Source organism: Agrilus planipennis, unplaced genomic scaffold, assembly GCF_000699045.2.
Source record: "Agrilus planipennis isolate EAB-ADULT unplaced genomic scaffold, Apla_2.0 scaffold84, whole genome shotgun sequence".
NCBI lineage: Eukaryota > Metazoa > Arthropoda > Insecta > Coleoptera > Buprestidae > Agrilus > Agrilus planipennis.
The window spans coordinates 345,725-360,002 of NW_020439025.1; the positions used below are offsets into that span (position 1 = coordinate 345,725).

General features: G+C 35.8%; 1 protein-coding gene and 2 long non-coding RNA genes across 6 annotated transcripts in view; 1 reads left to right on the forward strand and 2 right to left on the reverse strand.

The window, feature by feature from the left end:
• LOC108734906 overlaps positions 1 to 14,278 on the forward strand; it is a 418,148-nt gene that overhangs the window by 258,074 nt on the left and 145,796 nt on the right. The window lies entirely within an intron of this gene.
• LOC112904988 lies at positions 4,962 to 6,055 on the reverse strand. Its single transcript, XR_003231484.1, has 3 exons — positions 5,912 to 6,055; positions 5,498 to 5,801; positions 4,962 to 5,428 (listed from the first exon to the last, which is right to left on the reverse strand). It is a non-coding gene; the product is annotated as an uncharacterized LOC112904988 (long non-coding RNA).
• The window catches only part of LOC108734908, a 14,388-nt gene continuing 7,673 nt past the window's right edge, over positions 7,564 to 14,278 (reverse strand). The window contains exons 2-4 of one of the 4 annotated variants that reach the window (XR_001937476.2): positions 12,838 to 13,882; positions 11,447 to 11,620; positions 7,564 to 7,578 (exon numbers count right to left, since the gene is read on the reverse strand). This is a non-coding gene — a long non-coding RNA (uncharacterized LOC108734908). Of the gene's footprint in view, positions 7,579 to 10,143; positions 10,183 to 10,250; positions 10,291 to 11,446; positions 11,621 to 12,837; positions 13,883 to 14,278 lie in introns of those variants that run through there. The other 3 variants (XR_003231483.1, XR_003231482.1, XR_003231481.1) reach the window with 3 other exon arrangements.

Here is a 14,278-nt window from a genome sequence, read left to right on the forward strand (position 1 = left end):
AGTTTCATTTTGGCGTCGTTGGCGTAACTTTAGCATCTGTTGAGAATATTTTACGCAAAACAGCTCTTTATACTGAAGGGTGATTTGTTTTACAAACTTTATAGGGCGTTAAAGGAATCATTTTCGCCTCTTTCGTCTCGCGTTTATGGATTGTTAACTGCAAACATTTTCTACTTGCCTTCACCCTCGTCTTTCCTGTTAGTATCGTAAAGATAACTGCGATTTGACTTCGTAACTAACGTGATAAATTTCACAAATTTTTAACAGCAATATTTTGCTTTATTACACATTTTCGCGAATCCTCTAAAACATCACATCGTTTAGTAACACTTTTTATGTATTGTGTTAGAAGAATTAAATCTAGCAAATTACGTAATTCAAAATACGCTTAAAATGTAAGCTCATTTCAGTGAATATACATGCACTTATATAACGTGAGTCACTATCGGAAAATCTCCCAATAAGGGGTACTGTAGAAGGAAAAAATATTCACATAAAGGTGTTATAAAATAATAATTTGAAGTAGTGTCCGACCGAAACTGGTTTTTACGACTGAAACCGAAACCGAAACCGAATTTCGGCAACAGTTTCAGTTTCGGCCGAAACTGAAACCGAAACTTCCTTATAAGGATCATGTTTTGAGAGAAAAATAAAGAAAACGTTATTAAAATCAGTCAGTTTTATTTTTTTATTTTTAAATCGAGCTATGTGATACGTGTTTTGGCAATTTTTAAAAATCAACCCTAAGGATGAAATGTTGCTAGTACGTTTATATTTGAAAACTAAGATGGCTACATTACATAAAATTAAAACGTTGTAAGGGCGAATCGGGAGTTAAAAGATTTTATAAAGAAACAATATTAATTTCTGCGGGCGAAACCGCCCGTAACAGCTAGTAGATAATAAGATAATGTAACAAGTATAATGTAAAAAATAATTTCTGTATATGTAAAATAATTATATTTCACCTACCTTATCATTTTTGAGGAATGTAGATAGCAACCATTTCAGAGAATGAAATTAGTAAACGGTAAATCTTACAAAAAGGTACCAGGCTGTGGTACGATATATGAAATTACTTGGGCTGTACATTGTTACGTGGGGCAGCCACGGAGAGCTCTACGTACTAGAGTTTAAGAACATGCTTATCAGTATAAAAGAGGTAAATGAAGAAACATCGATTATTATTATCATAATTGCAACAGGGGCGAAGGTAATTCAGATAGGAATATCTACACAAACTATTAGAACCAAACAACCTGTCATTTTCTTGTTTTGATTTTTTTATAATTCCGGAAATGTTTTATTGAAAAAAAGCTATTAACAGAATAATTCTGATTAAAAACATATATCAAAAGCTTTTTAGTAATGATAGTTTTAAACTTTTATTATTGTAATTTTTAGAGTTAACTAAACATGAGAACATTGCATATTACAGTCGCTTTAATTTATTACAACATTGGCGACCATTTTGCTATAACGACATCAAACCTAAGTCCCTTGAATTTAAAGTATACTTTAGTACAAATGCATGTGGCTATAGTGACTTCGAATGTAACGCCGAGATCGGGTGTATCGACTGTTTTTAATGAATTATTTGTAACAAATCCTAATAATCCCATGCAGATATAGTGACCGGAATTGGCTGCCAAAGACACAAAAACGTTTTTTATCATTTTTTTGCATCCACACAGATGGTCAGCAAGTGTAGTGACTTTTACCGTTTGTTCATAGATGTTAGTCAGGTAGGTAGGTAAGCGTATACGTTAAAATGGTACAAAGTGATATTCTGAGTAGCAACTGTGTTTAGTAAACTTTTGAATAAGTATGACTCCTAGATTTATACGTATCTGTATCTGTTTACCTTTGCCTGTAGCGACGAAAATACAGTCGCCCCTTCGTCGTCGTTATACCCGAAATCTACTGTTTACTAATTTTTATAATTATATCTCTTAACAAATTTTATGTTGTCGATAGCACTCGATTACATTTTTAACTGCTTTTATAATATGTTATTACACGTGGTCCGTGAAATCTTGTTTTTCCAGACGTTTCGCCGTTCTTTGCTGACGGCATCTTCAGATCAACAAAGGACCCTCTAGATCCACTATTAACAGGAGTTTACCGTTTACCCTGTGAATGTGGTAAAGACTACATTGGGATGACGCAACGCAGCATATTGACAAGGAGAAAAGAACACAAAAGAGCCATCAGATTACTTCAACCCGAGAAATCAGGTATAGCCGTATAGCTCAACACGCGCTTGAGGAAGGCCACACCATTACAGTTCAAAGAAATAACTGTCCTGGTTAGAACGTCGGGATCCTACAATCTGGCTAGAAGGGTAGCTCTGGAAATTAAACAACATCTAATAACAAAAACAGAGATGATGGCTTACATATCAGCAAAGCTTGGAAACCGACATTGAAAAATAAACAATGTGCTACGAACCGAAGGGGACCGAATCAACACAAAAACAACATAGACGCAGTGAACCATAAAACCACTTACCGTAACGATTCCAGTATAAGAATGGTAACCTGTTTTCAAACTGGGAGGACGCTGGTTCGATTCCGGGTCTGTCTGCCTTGGTCCAAGTTTTTCTGTGGTTTCCTTGGATCACTTAGGCAAGTGCTGCAGCAGTAATATTCCACAGATAATCTTTCATTCTCTTCTGTCTTCATTTCGTCCGTCTCAACTTTCTCACCCTAACCACCACCCACCCATTGCCACGATTCCTGAAGGCAGGCCGAAGAGGGCCTTCCGCCCTACCTTCCGACATAGTCCGGAGGGACTGCCCGCCCACCAGCATTACTGGTTGGTGGGAATGAAACACTCAAAAGTTTTTTTTGCAAACTGCATCATTTACGACTCAGCACCTATCTAGTCACCACTGAAGATGCCGTTAGCAAAGAACAGCGAAACGTCTGGAAAAGCAAGATTCCACGGACCACGGCCACAAAGCCCGGAAGAAAATACAGCATCGATAGACGCCGGCCGTGAAAGCCTAAGAACTACGACAACGTTACAGCCGACAAAACATTCTTACTAATAATACTGTTAAATTTATTATAGTTTAGAGCCTACATCTATTACCTAGTATTTCCTATGTTGAGATTGTACATACCTTATTCTCTTATTCCCTACTTTAATCTAAAAACGTCCCGGACTTGCAGCTCTCCATTAACAGTCCTCCCTAATAAATTCATTTCCAAAATACTAAGAGTTATTGCGTTTATTTATTGTACGAGGGTGGATTGATAAGTTTCCGGCCTGACCAAGAAAAACAAGGTTTTTAAAAATTTTTTTTTTTTGTTTCTCAACATAATCTCCTCCAAGGCTGATACATTTCTCATAGCGGTGTTCCAGTCTATTAATGCCATCTCTATAGACTGATTCGTCAAGCTCCTCAAAATAACCATTTACAGCTTCGATTACTTCTTCATTGTCCGCAAATCTCTTACCGCCAAGCCATTTTTTGAGATTAGGGAACAGAAAATAGTCACTCGGGGCTAGGTCTGGAGAGTAAGGAGGGTGCGGCATCAATTCAAACTTTAGATCGTTGATTTTAGCCGTCGCAACGATTGACGTGTGCGCTGGTGCGTTATCGTGATGAAACAAGATTTTTTTCTTCGCCAGATGAGGTCGTTTAATTTTCACCTCGTGGCTCAAACGTTGCAATAAGTCTGCGTAGTATTGACCAGTGATAGTATTACCCTTTGCAAGGTAATCAATGTATATAATACCTCTTGCATCCCAAAAAACAGTAGCCATAACCTTGTTCGCCGAAAAAATTGTTTTTGCCTTCTTTGGAGTTGGTTCCCCTGGTCCAATCCACTGTTTAGACTGTTCTTTGGTTTCAGGAGTGTAGTGGTGGACCCACGTTTCGTCAACGGTTACGAATCGACGCAAAAATTCGCTTGGATTACGCTTATACAATGACAAATTTGCGGTAGAAATGTTTTTTCGAATCAATTTTTGGTCGACTGTTAGCAAACGCGGCACCCATCTTGCACAGAGCTTTTCCATATGCAAATGTTGGTGCAAAATATGTTGCACACGTTCATATGACATCTTACAGGTCTCAGCTATCTCACGCACTTTCAATCTGCGGTCTCCCAGCACTATTTGATGAATTTTTTCGATCATATCTGGAGTTGTGACCTCAACGGGGCGTCCTGAGCGAGGCCCATCAGAGGTGCTCACACGACCCTTTTTAAACTCGGAAACCCACTGCTTAACGGTTGAATATGACGGGGAGGATGTCCCCAGTGTTGAGTCCATCTCTTTTTTAATTTCCTTCGGCGTTAACCCCTTCAAATAAAAGTATTTGATGACAGCACGATTTTCCTGCTTTTCCATTTTTACGAAAACCACAGAGGCGTCTTGTTCAGCGTGCTGTCAAACCTACACTAGCAAGGAGATCGGGCTGAAACTATAGCTACAAGCTATCCAAGGATGGTACTATAGAATGTCACCTCAAGGTAGGCCTAGTGGCGTCATCTCTTGGTTAGGCCGGAAACTTATCAATCCACCCTCGTATGTATGTATAGTGTTTATTCAACGTTGTAAATTTTAAGTTAAAAGTACAATTTTGAAGTTAAAAAGAAGTCTTATTTGCAATGCCAAATGAAAAATCTGTAAAAATTTACTATTTACATCTGTTTCCGCTATGGGCTATTACAAACGTTCATCTTTGTTGGAATTTTTTCTTTTTGTATTACACTAGCGAAATTCTGTCAACGTGTGTAATGCAAATTTTTCCATTACAATAAGTTCAAATTGCATTTATTGGACTCAATATTACTTTATATTTTAAATATATCTAAGAAAAAATAAAATATCTTTACATTCCGTCTTCAACTCATCAGGTGTTGAAGAAATGTGTAGAATTTTGATCATAAAAGAAACGAGAAGTAAAAGAACTGAACTTCTAATAAGAAATAATTTATTAACACACTAATTATTACATGCTGTACATTATTTTAATCCATCAAAGACTTCACACTTCAAGAATCAGCCAATAATGTTCGTATTAATTAAGTAATTGCTCGATATAAATGATTGATAAGGCAGGATTTTTACAGGTCTCTATCTTAAAGTATTCTTAAATGAATAACGTAACTTGTAGAGCAATCAATAAGTGAAATACAAATTTTATATTCACTCGACGAATCACTTCGACCTGGCGGTCATTATCAAGTGTAAAGTACATACTAATTCCAAACCAGTTTGAGCAACACTTACGCATAAGTAAAATAATGTTTACAAAATTGATTGTTGACGATTATTATCTTTCGTTATTTACAATGTTAAATTATGTATAGTACATAGTAGATGTCACGGAAGCAATTTAAAATCGTTGGATGCGATTGGCCAATTTCGCTGTCTCTAGTAATCTGCTACTTTCTCATTAAACTACGAAATCCTATAAAGACAGGCAACATAATAAAGAAATGAAACTAATTCTGCGTTATTAAAATGAAGATGCACCTACCTTAATTTGAAAATTACAACTCTTGAAATACTAGGAGAGATTAATAATCTCTGCTTAAAATTCAAGAAACCTACGTTCGTCATCCTCTCTACATATCCTTTAAAACCTTCTTTTTCCACCCGGTGGTGATTGCGACTCCTGTGTCTTTCATTAATCATGTGCGAGGTTGGTTATTATGGTGGATGCTTGATGTGGATTGGAACCAACGAAGTGAATGTATTACTAAATCATAGCTTTCTTAATAGAAGAAAAACCTCATTCTACTTTTAAGGTGACCATATTTTTTTTACCCAACGCTGGACGGCTTAAAAAGAACGGCATTTATTTCGAAAGGTTTTATGAAGTAGTTCAGTGCAATGAGATTTTTTTAGATATCTATTATTTTTTTATTTTATAATAAATTCACATACATACTCTTTAATTTTAAAGTTGTGCTAGCAGAGCCCCCCCCCCCTTCCAACATCGATTAAATATCTGATCAGGTTCAAATTATACTTCATTTACTTTCTGTAGCGATGTGCCCCTTCCAATGTCTTGGATGCGCGTTGGCAAAATCGTAGGTAGGGAGAAAAAAGCTCATTATACTCTCGACTCTTGTTCATTAAACATACTTTTTCATACAGTACCTGCCAAAAGTTCTGTTCAATCATGAATAATAGTGCGAGTCGAAAACAAGGTTTAAAACCTTTAATATGTCTTCAAATATAAACGAACATCTCGTTGATATTTTCAGTAGTAATTGGTACCAATAACAGCACATTTGAGCAATGAAATTGTAGTGGATAAAATGGTTAATTTTTCCGTGCAGTAGTGTACAGATCATACGCTTCTCACCGGTTAAGAGAGTTATCTCCTTCCTTTTCTGGCCTAGTACTGTTCTTTTCTACTTTGCGCCGGTCAAACGGAAGGTCGCATCGCTACAGAAAGTAGTAGTATAAGTTAACACCTTTTTTAATTATCAAGGTCTTGAACCGGTTATCTTGATCAGAAGGTCGGCTTTTCGATGGGGCCCAGAGGTCGGGTGGCTCCCGGGGACACCGAGATATACACAGAGAAAAATTAAGAAAAATTACCATGCTCGTTAATATAAAGTGAGTGCAAGAGACATGTACGAGGTTTGTTAAACAAATATACAAATTTTGTATTTTTTAAAAAATTGTCTATTTATTCATGAATATCTATCTTGCCCCGTTCAAAGTAATCCCCACCAGATATTATACACTTGTGTCAACGTTTCTTTGAATCCTAACCCGCGGAAATTCAAAATTCGCAATACTTTTTGAACAGACCACGTATAGACAAAATTTAACATTATTAGTCCAATAAATTTTGTAATAGAATCTTATAAATTTTACTATAAAGCAAAGGAATTTTTACCCGTGCTAGTACGGGAGATACCCAGGATTTTTAGACAGCATGATAATTTTTCTCTCAGTGATATTGTCAGAACAAAAGGCTTATTCAAGATAAAACTTTAACATGTTCTGTTTGTTATATGTTTATAAACCAATATCCGGCCGACTGACTGGGAATTTTTTCTAGAACGTTTTTCTTAACGGTCAGTTCACGTGACTTGCGAATTCATACAAATTGGTTTGCACCTCCAAAGACTTTACTCCATTCTTGTTCCTGTTCAAATGTATTTTAACTTGTTTTGTTTAATTAATAAATTCACATTGTATTTCACTAAAACGGCTTATTATTAGAAAAGCTTTAACAGATATGAGCCACACGTCACGCATGTGACGCTGTAATGTAAGGCATCTATAAAACATTCTCAAGAACATCGTATTCCATTGTGTATTAGCTTATGTCGTGAGTAAATCATAGTTAATGCCTTTAATATGAAAAAGAGTATACTTATCCGTAGTAATATCTATAGATTCTGCTGCTTCACAAAATCTACCATCGTCCTTTTAGCGACATCGTGCTGTTACGTAACAAGTAGTCATATTCTTACCGTTTGATCTGGCTGTAAGTGGGTAATGAATAAAAAAAATACGTATGTATCATGGACGAATTGCCTCTTCCCAATTAAAAATCAACCAATGAAGTGCTGCTCTTTGCGACTTATGATACAACTAAAAAAAAATACTGAGGAATTTATGATTTCCTGATACTAAAAGTAGACAAAATTGACTTCAAATAAGCATGATAAACCAACATAGTATGTGTACAATATAGGAACTTATGACACTCTTTCCTATCCTGAGCTAATCTTCGCACTTCCCTAAAACTAGAACATCCCTCACTTAAATATTTGCCAACAGGTGCTCGTGAACGAGTATATCAAATAATTGTGTTAAATAAGTTAATTGTTTCTTTAATAACACGTTGGTATTGAGCACGTATTAAGGCATTCCACTTAAATTTTATTCATATGTTGGCATTTCCTTCAAGTCGTTACTACTACTTTTGAGGTCTGCTAAATTAATTCATATAACCATAATACTAGTTGAGCAAGTATCTTATTAATTTACATTACATAACATTAGTTATCAATTTTAGTATTATTTAGTGATAAAATCAAAAGCCCTACCGACTTCGTCCATGGTCATTCCACAGTACAACTGTCATGGACTGTCATTTAAACGTTAATTGTCAGGGAATCTTTTCGGATATTCCTTGACAGTACTCCAAATTCTTGTAATTTTCTTCTGAATACTTGTAACTTTCAACTAACATGAATATTGTTTGTGGAACTCATAACTGGCAGAACGTTTTTCAACAGCTTGCAGAACGAATTACTTTGCTCAAACTTAAGGAAGGAACTCTCAGATGCATGGCTGACGCACCTAAAGAAAAAAAGGACCCTTGTGCCAGCAATGCGCCCGATTCCTGTTCCGCAAGTTTTTCTCTGAACTCTGAAACAGAACAGGAACAACCAAGATGCCGTCCAAAAAGAGAAGATTCAGATGATGATGATGACGACGATGACGATATAGATTGCTTGAAACAATCTCACGTTCTATCCCCATCGGATCTCGAAAAGCTGTGTAAAATTCAACGACTTGCCAAAGAGGAAGCAGCGTTAAACGCGAAGTTAAGGTCTCTGGAACAGCGCGCAGAATGTACGGACATTGACGTGTGTTTCGATCCGAATACAACAAGCGTCACCCAGATCTTTGATTCCGGTGTAGACACCTGCATGTGCTCATCAAAAAAGAAAAAATCTGACCTCAAAAAGTGTGCTGAAGTTGATGAACTGGATAAAAAATTCCAGAAAGTCAATTGTTTGTTGGCAAAACAAAAAACCGATTTAAAAGTAGCTTTGGCTTGCGGATATTGCATGCTCGCCGATCCTAAAATTCGAAAAACGTTTAAGAGAGCAGAAAAATGGTTGAAATGTAGGAAGGACCGTCTTGCCGATCTGCTGGACTGTCTTGATGACGACTTGGAATGTCTTTGCGAGAAAGTTGAACAAAACAATTGCGAAAATACGAAAACGAAACTGCAGCTGTGTGTGCTACGGAAAAAATGCGACGAACTTGTGGCAGATATCCGACGAACGTTAGGATCGTGCTATTGAACAATGTAACTTTTTTATCTGCTTATAAGAAATGTACTTTTTTTTAATGGTAATCACAAAACAATGCAAAAAATATACACATGTATTAAGCACTTGTGTAAATAATTTTGTTCAATTCTGATAATCAAATACGTTACCTAAAACTAGAACAACCCACATCCTTAACTATTTGCGAACAGTAATCTAACCTAGTTATACCTCTACCCCTCTTAACTCCTGTTTCTGCCTCTAATATATGTCTCTGACTAGACCTTCATGTCTGAGGAGTCCCACCAACCTATCTCGCCTATTTTTAATTGATTTCATAATTCGCCTATAACACCACATTTCAAACGCTTCTAACCTTTTCTTTTCCGCTGCGCCTACTGTCCATCTTTCGTACCCGTACAGCGCCGTGCTCCAAACATGCAATTTGTCTAATATTTATCAATGGCAGCAAATATTCAATGATTGTGATTTACTACCGCAACTCGGATTTATTGCGAAATTGCGTTTATGTCATTCACACAGTATGTATAAATTAAACTAAATTTATTTTGAAAAAAATACTAAATAACTTATAGTTTTATTGTGCCATCTTAGAAATACTGGAAGGAGACGCAAACATCGTTATCTAATTTATGGTTTTGCTTTACTTTATTCTTCTGGAAAAGTATTAAATGTCTCATTAATACCCATCATCATCTAACAACAGTATAATCCCAGAATTGCTTACTGCAATTAACTAACTTATTACTTTTTAGCTTACTTGCTGTCAGAATAGTTGAATGGTCTTTCCATTCTAATCCAAATTATTCCCTGTGTATAAAAGTTAGTCTCTTTATATCCATCGTCATAAGGTCGTCAGTCCCGAGACTGGTTGGACACCCACCTCGACTCTTTCTTATCCTGAGCTAACCGTCGCATTTCCCTAAAACTAGAACAACCAATATCCTTAACAATTTGCGAACAGTAATCTAATATCTAGGTCTACCTGCACCCCTCCTATCTTCCGTTTCTGCCTCTATGTCTCTGAATAGACCTTCAAGTTTGGAGGTGTCTTACTAACCTATCTCGTCTATTTCTTATTGACTTCCATAGAGTCCTCTGTTGTGTTACTCTTTCTAATACCTGTTCAATTCTTACATTCTCTATCCACGATATCCTCATCATTCGCCTGTAACATCACATTTCCAACGCTTGTAACCGTTTCTTTTCCGCCACGCCCACTGTCCATGTTTCACACCCGTACAGCGCCGGGCTCCAAACATACACCTTTAACAATCTTTTTCGAATTCCTAAATTAATAGTTCGCGAGCATAGAAGCGACTTCTTTTTATTTAAAGTAACACGACCCTGCGCTATTTTCTGTTTTATACCCCTACTGGCTCCTTCCGTCCTGACTTATCCGACTTCCTAGATACCTAAAATCGCCCACTTCTAATATTTCGTCTCCTATCTTAATATTCGCCTTTTCCCTACTTTATCTTCCCTTGCATACCAGTATTTATGTTTTACTTTTATATAGGTAAGTGTAAACAAGTGGAATAAAAATGCTCTTTGAAGTTAGTTTTTTGTCAACATTCAAGCTTAATCCAACACATGCGTAAACTACATGGATATCTTACACAAGACATGAACCAAATAAATTTACGACTTTTTCAGGGCAATTTTAAAGTTATTAATCCTGACGCTTGCAAACTACCTTCTTAATCATATTGAAATGGGGATATTTTATGCACAATAGACGGTTTTAGAAACAAGTAAACTAGAAATCTCCAATCACTAATCTATTATTTATTAATATTTTGAATGCCGTCAATTGGACATAAAATAACCGTATTCCAAAATAACTAAAAAGAACTTCAGTTTGCATGTTTCAGGATAAATAACACCTTACAGCTACCGTTGAAGAAAACCTAAATTAAGGGGCGAAACGTTGCAATACGCTGGTTGAAATTTATTGTAAATAAAGTATTGTACTCATCTTATTTACATCAGGGTGGTTTGTCATTATTTATTATTATAAATTTACGTATTTTCATATTTTTAGATCCTCCTTTTAGGAAATGACAAAAGGAATAGTTCACTGCACACGACTTATAATTGTTATATTTTGCAGAGTGTTCAAATGAAAAATCAGAACTTTTCTTCAAGAATATCGCTAAATGTTTTTCATTAGTATTTCTGATAGTCCTGCACGGAGCATATCTAGACGAAGACAACGATTGAATGAAAGACGTAATAAGAATTAGACTGCAGATAAAAAACTAAAAATATTTAATTTAGGATTCATTTTGCACGTAAATATCAATAAAATATTGGACAATATGCTAATCCGAGCCAGTTGTAGTACATTAAAAAGAGACGCAGTCAATTTGAATTGAAAAACAATCCCGACTTAGGCATAAAAGTAACAAAAAGGACAATAAATTACTTACATTGTTACGTCGAAAGTATCCACTTAGTTACTAAATTTTCCATTTAACAGTAGTTAGTAATAGTACTGATATAACCATGGGAAATTCAATATCATCTTAAATCATTTCTCGGTGCCAGATTTTTTTAGTTTTATCGAATATATGCACATCTTTTGAACCAAAAATGATCTAAATCTAAAAAAGATAAAATTGTTACCTACTCGTACCATACTTTATGTGTTTAATTGATCAATCAATCAATTGCATAATTTTAATATAAATAAGAATGAATGGCTAAATGTGTTGCCAAGCGCCAAACTCCAAAACGGCTGGTCCAATTCGACTAATTTGTTTTTAAAACATTCCCTTAAGTAAGGGGAAGGTTCTTATGAAGAGAAACATTGCACACCATACCGTACATACCAAGTTATTTATTTCAATCGCTCTGTTGTGTTCGCAATTGACAGGACAAGGTTTGTATGAGTACGAAATTTTGGAAAATCCACGAAAATTGGTATTTTTATAATAAAAAAAAATTAACAAACACATTCGAAATGCTCAGTATTCTGTCGAAACTGCCAGACGCGGATCGCGATTTCGATCTTTTTGGATCTCATCAGCGCGTCGCAGACAGTTTCGACAAAACACACACCAATTTTTAGTTGAAATGTGGAGCTAAAAGGTTTTAGGGAGAAGCGATATTAATTTCCGCAATCAAAGCCGTAGGAAAAAGATACGGGATCATACAATTGCAGCTTGCACCCATCTTGTCATATCTTCGTTATACAGTAGAACCTCTATAACTCGAACATAAAGGGAGACGCTAAAAATTCGAGTTATAGAGTTTTCGATTCATGGAATTGTAAGCAAATTTTGATTCGACTTGTAGAGGTTAAGATTTATCCCTAACGTGTTAACGTTGAGTTATAAATCCTTAAGTGGTAATTGTATTTTATTATTGTATACTCCCTGATTAATGGTGGATTTACATTGCCGGCAAATCCTTCAAGTCGATCATTTACTTTTCTTCGAACTATAGACGTAATAAGTTGTAAGAGTTGTAAAATAAACAATTCTATATGTTCGAGATACAGAGGTCCAATTTAATTTTTCGGGTTATAGAGGGAAGATATGTGTCAAGATGGCTTGCAGAAACTCACTGATTATTTCGGCTAATAGAGGGTTGAGATTTCGAGTAATAGAGGGTTTGGGACTTGAAGGGAAGAGAACAAAACATTTTGTCGAGTTTTGGAGATTTTCGACTTATCGAGGTTCGAATTAAAGAGGTTCTACTGTATTTCTATATTCGTCACATTTTCTCCTTTCTATTCAATAAATAAAACAAAAAAATATCACTCAACATATGTAAAGTCATAAAATTTGAGAACAAAATGAAAATTTCCTTTTATTACCTTTTGTCATTTATGCTCGTTTCGTGATCACACCAGGAGAGCTTCATTGATTTTTTTTATCCTTTCGAGAGTACCTACATAATTCAATCTTGATAACCTGACAGGACTTAACTCGAATAAAGGAAACCTTCGTCCAAATGTTTTATACCTACCACATTTAGTTTTCCTTAACATTAGACATTTTCTTGAAGTAATTATTTCGTCATACAGTTTGTTCTTTTATTATTTATCGATTGAAAACGTTACCAAATTACAACCAAATCTTTATTATCAGTGATTTGAATTACAAATTTCGATTTAACGTACATAACATTTGAAAATTTAAGACAAAAAGTGCAAAAGTGGAAGTCTTCCGTCTTATCATTCGACCATTTCCCTATTTCAGAATTAAATGGAGACGTGATTATTTGTTATCGGTAATTTGATGAATAGTTTTCCAAACCTCTGGACTGGTCATGGTACTCCTGCAGTAAAAATCCTGAACTAAACAAAACCATTGCACCAAAGGAAAACCTAGAGCCCGCAACACAAGGTCACGGGTGGAGTTTTGAGTATTTGTTATTACTTTAGTTTAAGAGATTTTGTATTTTTGCTTTTCTCAATAGGTTTCCTTGGTTTGGTTTGATAGTATTGGTTTTTGATTTTTGTTTTTGGGTAATTCGGCAGCAGAAGGATCGATCGTTAGCAACCGCATCTCAACCGTGCCTCCTCCGACATGCACCGCCGTACAGCTCCGCAGAGCCTCAGTACGCTACACAGCAGAAGATTAATTCCTAACGATCGATCCCAGAGCGCACGTTTTTCCCAAGGCCGAAGCCGAGGGTCACCCCAGGATCTTTACGAACAGGACGGCACCTGCACCAGTCCATAAGTTCCCGTCTTCTTTTCGAAACCAAATTTCACAATCATGTTAACGGACGTGGATGTATTTTCTTTCTATTTCTGCTCAATCGGTAAAATGAATCCATTATTTAAATTTTGATGATGTTGTCCCTATGGGGTTGGCATTTCTTATTATTTGTTGTGGATGGTTGATAAAAATGATCTGTAAATGATAAAAATAGTAAGTTAGATTTTAAAGGTTGCATCTCGTCCGTTATAAATCTGAAAAACAAATCTCATGAGGATGTAAACTAGCGACGAGCAAAGTCGGTCTATGCAAACGAAAAATTATTAGGTATACTTCATTTACTTTCTCTAGCGATGTGCCCCTTCCAATGTCTTGAATGCGCGCTGGCAAAAAAAGCTCATTATACTCTCGACTCTTGTTCATTAAACATACTTTTTCATACAGTACCTGCCAAAAGTTTTGTTCAATCATGAATAGTAGTGCGAGTCGAAAACAAGCCTTAAAGCCCTTAATATGTCTTCAAATATAAATAAACATCTCGTTGATATTTTCAGTAGTAAATGGTACCAATAACAGCACATTTGAGCAATG